Source organism: Rutidosis leptorrhynchoides, chromosome 3 (assembly GCF_046630445.1).
Source record: "Rutidosis leptorrhynchoides isolate AG116_Rl617_1_P2 chromosome 3, CSIRO_AGI_Rlap_v1, whole genome shotgun sequence".
Lineage (NCBI taxonomy): Eukaryota > Viridiplantae > Streptophyta > Magnoliopsida > Asterales > Asteraceae > Rutidosis > Rutidosis leptorrhynchoides.
Window position 1 is genome coordinate 642,107,734 of NC_092335.1, and position 9,011 is coordinate 642,116,744.

Below are 9,011 nucleotides of genomic sequence, written 5' to 3' on the forward strand. Positions count from 1 at the left end.
ACCAAACCCACAAAAATATTTTGCAAACACCGGTAAAGGGTTATTCCGGAAAACTTATCTAGGGTAAAAACTAGATTTAATTTTCAAAAGATCAAATGTTTTCATAAAGATCCAATTTCCTTAATGGATCTAAATTTTTATAGTCATGTGGGACTGTAAACCATATCGTTACTACCATTGTTTATACCTCCGTATAGAAAATCACTGATGTATAAAGTGTGAAGAATAAAGAAGTGATTCTAGTATTTCAAGACGATATTGCTTGAGGACAAGCAACGCTCAAGTGTGAGAATATTTGATAATGCTAAAAACGAACATCTAATTCATAGCATTATTCCTCAAGAAAGACAAGCTTTTAATTGCAATTTTTCTATTTACAAGTGATATTCGTTTAAATAATAAAAGGTGAAGACAAAAGACAGATTCGACGAATTGAAGACGCAAACGACCAAAAAGCTCAAAAGTACAAAAGACAATCAAAAAGGTTCCAATTATTGATAAGAAACGTCTCGAAATTACAAGAGTACAAGATTCAAAACGCAAAGTACAAGATATTAAATTGTACGCAAGGACGTTCGAAAATCCGGAACCGGGACCAGAGTCAACTCTCAACGCTCGACGCAACGGACTAAAAATTACAAGTCAACTATGCACATAAATATAATATAATATTTAAATAATTCTTATAATTATTTATATATTATAATAAATAATAAAAACCGTCGGCAAGAAAGACTCCAAAGGGACTGAGCTGTAATTTCATTCTCCGCGACTCGCGGAGTTTGAAGGCAAAAATGCCGCGAGTCGCGGAGCCCCAAATTCAGAAACCCCCTATAAAGCTCGCGCATTCTGATCGTAAAATAATCATCTTTTTCTTCTTCTCCTCATACGTAAAATATATATATATATTTATAATTTATATTTTAATTTTAATTATAATTCTAATAATAAGGGTATGTTAGCGAATGTTGTAAGGGTGTAAGTCGAAATTCTGTCCGTGTAACGCTACGCTATTTTTAATCATTGTAAGTTATGTTCAACCTTTTTACATTAATGTCTCGTAGCTAAGTTATTATTATGCTTATTTAAAACGAAGTAATCATGATGTTGGGCTAATTACTAAAATTGGGTAATTGGGCTTTGTACCATAATTGAGGTTTGGACAAAAGAACGATACTTGTGGAAATTAGACTATGAACTATTAATGGGCTTTATATTTGTTTAACTAAATGATAGTTTGTTAATGTTAATATAAAGATTTACAATTGGGCGTCCCTATAAATTACCATATACACTCGATCGGACACGATGGGCGGGGTATTTATATGTACGAATAATCGTTCATTTAACCGGACACGGGAATGGATTAATAGCCACTAGAATAATTAAAACAGGGGTGAAATTATGTACAAAGGACACTTGGTATAATTGATAACAAAATATTAAAACCTTGGGTTACACTCAGTCGACAACCTGGTGTAATTATTAAACAAAGTATTAAAATCTTGTTACAGTTTAAATCCCCAATTAGTTGGAATATTTAACTTCGGGTATAAGAATAATTTGACGAGGACACTCGCACTTTATATTTATGACTGATGGACTGTTATGGACAAAAACCAGATGGACATATTAAATAATCCAGGACAAAGGACAATTAACCCATGGGCATAAAACTAAAATCAACACGTCAAACATCATGATTACGGAAGTTTAAATAAGCATAATTCTTTTATTTCATATTTAATTTCCTTTATTTTATATTTAATTGCACTTCTAATTATCGCATTTTTATTGTTATTGTATTTAATCGCACTTTTAATTATCGTAATTTCATTTATCGTTATTTACTTCATGCTTTAATTTAAGTCTTGTATTTATTTTTAATATTTTACATTTGGTTTTAACTGCGACTAAAATATTAAAATCGACAAACCGGTCATTAAACGGTAAAACCCCCCTTTATAATAATAATATTACTTATATATATGTTTGTATTTTTATAAAAGTAAACTAATATAGCGTTGAGCTTTGTTTAAAAAAAAAGATTCCCTGTGGAACGAACCGGACTTACTAAAAACTACACTACTGTACGATTAGGTACACTGCCTATAAGTGTTGTAGCAAGGTTTAAGTATATCCATTCTATAAATAAATAAATATCTTGTGTAAAATTGTATCGTATTTAATAGTATTTCTTGCTAAAATTAATAACTATTTTATACCCCTTAGCTTTGACATCAACAGGATTCTCCTTTGTATGGATCTTCACTAGTCTCAACAGTTGTCGATCAATTACCTCGCGTATCCAATCTAGAAAAACAACTGGACGTTGGGAGATACAAATTTGAGAGAAAAACAACTCTATTACTCACAAGAATAGATTTACAGAGTATTACAAAACTCTTACAAAAAACTCTCAAAACTCACACACACTCTCTAGGTTGTGATTACACTTCTCTGAGTGATTTGGGATGATTTACAATTGAGGTTTCAACCTCTATTTATACTAAAACTTTGGTGGCGGTGGAATGGTGTGAACAGAGATGGTGGGTGGCCATCATCGTGTTCATCTTTGCTTCTTCTACATGGTGTTCAAAGAAGGCTACTTTGAACATCTAGAAGGTGAGCTTCTAGATTGTAGGCTGGAAACTTTCAAATAGTAGGACTCGGTTCAAACATCATTAGCCCCCACATCCAAGGGTGGTCAAAAAAGGTTCACAAACTATCACGGACAACACGATTAGACGGGAGATTTACATTATAGATAATGTTGTCAAGTTGTGTTTATGGGTTAGGAATTAGGATAGTATGAAGTTGGATTCAACAAAAACAGGGTCAAGAGGATTAACCAGGGCCATGTATAGTCCTATAGGGGCAGCGCCCTATAAATAACGTATTCTAAATAATCATACACGATTCAATAAGACATTCAACCGTGTTATCAAATCATAAACTATTTTCAACATGTTCCTTAAGGTGAAAAAATATATATAAATTACAGAAATAAAAAACCATGGACACTTTGGCAGTTGGCTAATCAGAATCTTTAGTGCATACCTTCACCGTTTTGAGTTGTCTATTTCTTGAGGACAATGACTCGGCTGCTAAATGGCATCAATTACAGATACAATATTAAACCCTAACAATTTATATACTTTTAGTCCGATTAAAAAAAGTATATACACTTTTAGGCTTTTAGCCCACTAAATATTACGGTTAAAAGTAGATAAATTTATGCAGTTTGTCCCTAATGTTTGGTGCATATTTCACGGATGAGACTTTGGTTTTTTTTTTACATGGATGCCTCTAACGTTTGGGTTTGTTACGTTGTTGGTACCTGAGCCAGATGTCTATTTCCTAGTGGTTAACCCTTACTACGCAAGTTGCACAAAACCCTCTAAAACAACGAGTACCAGCTATCCCCACTCGAGCCCAACAAGGATCAAAACAGAGTAAGCAACCCCTTATAAAATTGAAACAACCTATCAAAAGCAAGCACCGAATAAAGCTTGACAAACCCGAAACCAAACATTACAAAAACTAAACACCCAATATAAGCAAAATGAGCTATTTGGCGGCCACAGATTAACTGATTGCACAATCTAAGTAAAATTTCGTCCTATAAAAGAGTATTGGTGATTTTAGCATGATCCAACGTCATTTTAGTTAATTGGTTTGCTAAGTTGAAAGTGCTCGAACCATTGAAACGCTATACGGATTTGGAGAGTGTGGAGTGCACGTTCGTAAAGTGTAAAATGGTTTAAGGTTATGTTAGTGAGCTTGGAAATGACATTTGGAACTTAAGGAATGCGAAACGCGACTTGAAAGAATGCGAAACGCGACTTGAAAGGCTAAACACACTTGAAAATAAGCTTAAACTTGATTTTGGTGGGCCCGCGGTGCAGCTCCTGGACCCGCGGCGAGGCTTAACACTGAACTCGCTGAAAAGGTGTCTTTTCAACCCAAAAGGTACATTTGAACCCCAAACGTTATGGGGTTGTTCCAGGACATTTATGAACGGTTTTTTCATGTATTTGGACTTGTTTTTGCACAAATACATGGGTGTGACATTCCAAGCATTATGTGGGTTCATATGAAAATGTGTGACTCTTCAAAGACACCTTTTGACCCATTATAAATATATGGATTCATTTCCATATGAAGGGTTAGACTTTTTACACAATGTTCCAGATTTTGAACATGTCTAACACACTTTCAACACAAAACTTACAGATATTACAATCTACAATTGCAAGGAACAATTATCTTTTGGTCAAGACGATTGTTCATACTAGTCTTATCCTAATAGTGATTTCGTATAACCCATGACCAAGTGAGTCGAAATACTCTATTAAGAAAGTGTTCACACGATTCTAGTATCAATCCGGTTGTTGATTCTTTACCCACTAATCCATATATCTCCAACAATTTAATAGAGTATTTCGAGAATCAAGACCGGATGAATTTGTGAAGAATTTGACTTTCAAATTGGTGTGAAGTTTTGAAGGTATGAAGATTATGAAGGAATGAATTGAAAAATTTAATAATGGGACAATCATCATAAATGTAACGACCCTGGAATTTCCAACATTTATTTATTAATAATTACTATTATTAATACGTGTGATTAAACGAATGTATGTTATTACATTTACATGTTGCTATGATTGCCCGTACTTGACTTTTAATGGCCCGAAACGTCTTTGTGACACCCGGAACTTTCACGAATAATATTTTTAGATATTGTTTACATTCATGATTAAATTTATTAATCATTTTAATTAACTAAGACTATTAGTTAGTTACTTGGGCTTTAATTGGTTTAACTTGTGATTTATTTGAACTTGGGCTTTGTTAGTGTAATGGACTCATGTTATTGGGCTTCCAAGCCCACCCTACCTTTTAAGTGGACTTAGTTAGCCCATGTCTTCAAGTGTAAGTATCATTTAGTGAGGTAACTAGTTAGTTTGAACAATAAGAATCTAGTTACCTTATAATCCCCATGAACTAACACCCATTATCCAACTTTAAAGGCTTTATCATACAAGTAACTAGTGTGTTTTCCTCTTCCCCCTCCTTTGAACCAAACCGTCGGCCTCCTTAGGTGGTAGGGGAGTTTTAATTTTTTTTTTACTACTTCATTACTTGCATTCTTCATTCCAAAACACACACACAAAATAACTCTCAACTTTCTCTCAAACTTTCTCTCTTTTCTCTCTTTTCTCTCTTTTCTCTTCATACTTGTAAGTATTATGAACTTCTTTTCTCTTCTTCTTTTCTTTACAAAACCGAAACCAAGAACATAAAATCATCATCATCCTTTGTTACTTGTAGTTTGATTACTTGTTGTTGTTAGTTTGTTACATGTAATTGTTAGTTATTCTTTACTAGTTACAAGATCAAACTTACTAGTTTGATTCTTCATAATATCTTGTATTTATCAAGAACAAAAGAACATAAACTTACTAGTTTATGATTCTACTTTCATTGTTTCAAAAGTTTGTAAGTTCATAGTTGTTAAATTCATACATGTAGTTCTTAAAGTAAACTTAAAGTTTACTTTACTTAAAGATCAAAACCTTGGTTGAATCTTTAAAAGTATGAACAAACCATGAACTTTTACTTGATTACTTAGTTACTTTATCATTTTGTACACTTTAATTTCATGTTTGTTGTTGTTGTTGGTCAAGTACTACAAGTTAGTCTTGATCTCATACTTTCTTTAAACTTAAAGATAACTTAAAAGTTCAAAAACATGTAAATAAGTTTTCTTTAAATATAACTTTGTATACTTATGCTTGATCTAGACTTTTGAGTCTTGGATCTTCAAGATCTAACTAAGAACTATGTTCTACATGTTAAGATCTTGATTAGTTAGTTTACTTTCAAGTTTGTAACTTGTTATTAGCTTTAAAGTTCATGTATGTGTTAGATCTAAGACTTTGATGTAACTTGGGTTCATCAAACTTCATACAACTCTTAAGTGAGTTGTGCTTCATGTCTTAGACTTGCACTTGGGTTATGATGGTCAAGACTTGGTTAAGATGATGTAGATACATCAATGAGTTATACACTTGAAGCTATATGCATCAAGGATGAGAACCATGATGAACATCAAGCACCAAGACCACCGGAACCCTTTTAAACTTACTGTTTCTGTCCAAAAGCTACTGATCTGATGTTTCTGTAACTGACCAGTAGACCTGGGCTGTTCTAACCTTGATTTTTAGATAGAACTTTTCGAGTAGATAACTTTTCATATAGGACTCGTCTTAATCCGAGTTACGGTTTAGGATTTATGGCCCTCCGATCGTCACTATGTCCTTTAACGTTGTGCAGAAATTTCTGACCTACTCGCACTTAGACAGTCGCCACAGTCAAACCAAGACGAGTTTGATTCTGTAAATTTTACCACACTTAAGGGACTCATAGATGGAGCCATGGCCACTGGTCTCACCTTAATTCAGTAAGGGTAGAGGCCGTGGTGACTGACTGAAGTCAGACTTTGTTTTAAACTACTTTCATAAACGAAACCTACTTTACGCCTTTTGTTTAATGATGATTGATGATGACCCTTAAGACCTTAATTACATACTTTTAAACCTATTAAGAGGATTTACTGACTTATTACTATTTGACTTAGGTTGAGGACCTCGGACCGTTTACTTGCACACCTTTCCCGACTACTACTTTACCGCTACATATCATTGTGAGTTATAGCATTCCCTTTTTACTTTAACTTATTTTGAGAACTGAGAATACATGCGGATTTTATGTTTTACATACTAGGCACGAGTACTTAAACTTATATATGTGTGGGTTATATAACGGCAGAAACATTCCCTTTAGCTCGGTAACGTTTAGTCATTGGTTTTTGAACCGGTGAACGCGAATCTTAGATATGGATCCATAGGGTTTGACATCCCCACTCGGGCTAGTAGCGCTAGCATTTAATGAGTGTTTAATACTTCGTAGACATACGCACTTGCCAAGTGTACTTTCAGGGGGTATAAACGTTAAGTTAGTTACCAAGTGCCCACGGTTAACATATACTTTATCATACTGTTTTGAAACGCTCTTTGTAGCACTGAAATCTCGTGGCCTACCTTACTTACTGTTATACTTAAACTATAGCTCACCAACCTTTGTGTTGACGTTTTAAAGCATGTTTTTCTCAGGTGCTTGAGGTTAGCTTCCGCTGCGTACTAGTCGTGCTATAGACACCCGCTGCTTAGAGTTGTCATCGCATGAACTACTTTATTTTGCATTCAAACATTCGTACTTTTGAACTATGACTTGTAACGACCATTGTGGTCACATACACTTATTATTTGCTTCTACTTAGTGAAGCATGCTTTTGAAATGTAAAACATTTGATGTCGGTTATGACATCACCTTTTTATCGTGAATGCAACTTCTTTAATTACAGCATATAGTACTTAACCTTGTAATGATCCTGTTGTTGATGATTCGTACACGATGGTTTTGTACGGGGCATCACAATAAAGAGTACGCATTTTCTGTCCATAATTCTCATTTAAATGTTCAGGCCACGGTTGAAATATTTGTGAATAAATATAAATTGTGTCTGACCATCACCATATTTAATAACTCATGGAAATTGATGATGAATTATTTGGCCATTTACTATGGAAAGATGAAAGAGTGGTGATTGTAAAATATAATCTGTGAATTTGCAAATACTTTCAATTTACATTTGCTAAATATGGTATATATTTTGGAAAGGAAATTTTTTCATTTTCTATGCAAACAAATTAAGTGTCTGCATGTTTATGTGTATGCATATGATTGTGAGTATGTATATACATGTGATTGTGATGCCAATATTTGTTGCCAAATTTTACATTGGTGGTCATTATCTTTCAATTGGAAAAAAAATAAGAGAAAAAGTTTGTTTTACCGGAAAATTGGGTAAAACCTTCCTTTGAGAAAGTATGTTTCTTTTTCAAGCGTGTTATTAAAACGAAAAATTGGAAGGGATTTTGAAAGATGTTGTTTACTAATTAATATTAGTAAGAGAATAGAATAGAAAGAGTTTCATTCTCTTGTATAAATGGTAACCGACATATATCTCATGTGACTGTTGGTGTTTGAACAAATCAGTTTAAACACATGCTAATTGCTTGATGATGATTATGATGCATATGCCTTCGTGCAACTCTATGTATCATTTCATATTCTGTGATTATTATAATAATTAATCAAGTAAAGAAATGAGTTAATGGGTAAACATGACAAGGGTTAATTTCATGTTCTTGAAATTTATTTATTACTTGTTTTAAATGCATGTTTTATTATATGTATGCATGAGTGTAATGATGTCAATAAAGAATGTTGTAATTATATTCTTTGTATACTATCATAGAACTTCCTCATGGGTTGTTAATAATTGTGATCATTAGTAAGACAATGGGTAACAATTGTTAGACAAATTAAAGGGTGGTAATAATCCGTTGGAAGTGTCACAAAACAATCTTCATGATTGTGAATTGACTATTTTGTTACCAAATAAAATGTCCATGAAATCTTTATTCATTGGTGAGATATGTCCATAGATCTTTTGATGTTTATCAAATGGTACAAGTTAGTGAAATGAATATCTTTTATATGGAACAAGGATTAGAAGTTGCTTAATTGACAACGGATGTGATTTATGCTTTGGAATTGGTGGCATGATGTATGTAATTACATCAAGTAACTAATATAGCATATGTGTTGGAGAGATTAAGCGAAGTATATTGTGATGTGGCTTAAGTACTTTGATACTTGTAAAAGTCAACCATGGACTATGGTTTAATTCACAATGTGAATCCTTAAGGCATATTAAATTATTTTGAGTTTACAATTGATCAAGAGGATTATACATCTACAAGTTGTTGGTTTTTAACACTTGGTATAGATGGAGTATCTTGGATCAAAAAGGTTGATGTTGAGATTATGGATATTATAAACTTGTTGTCATTACTTCTTAGTTCTAGAAGTTGATT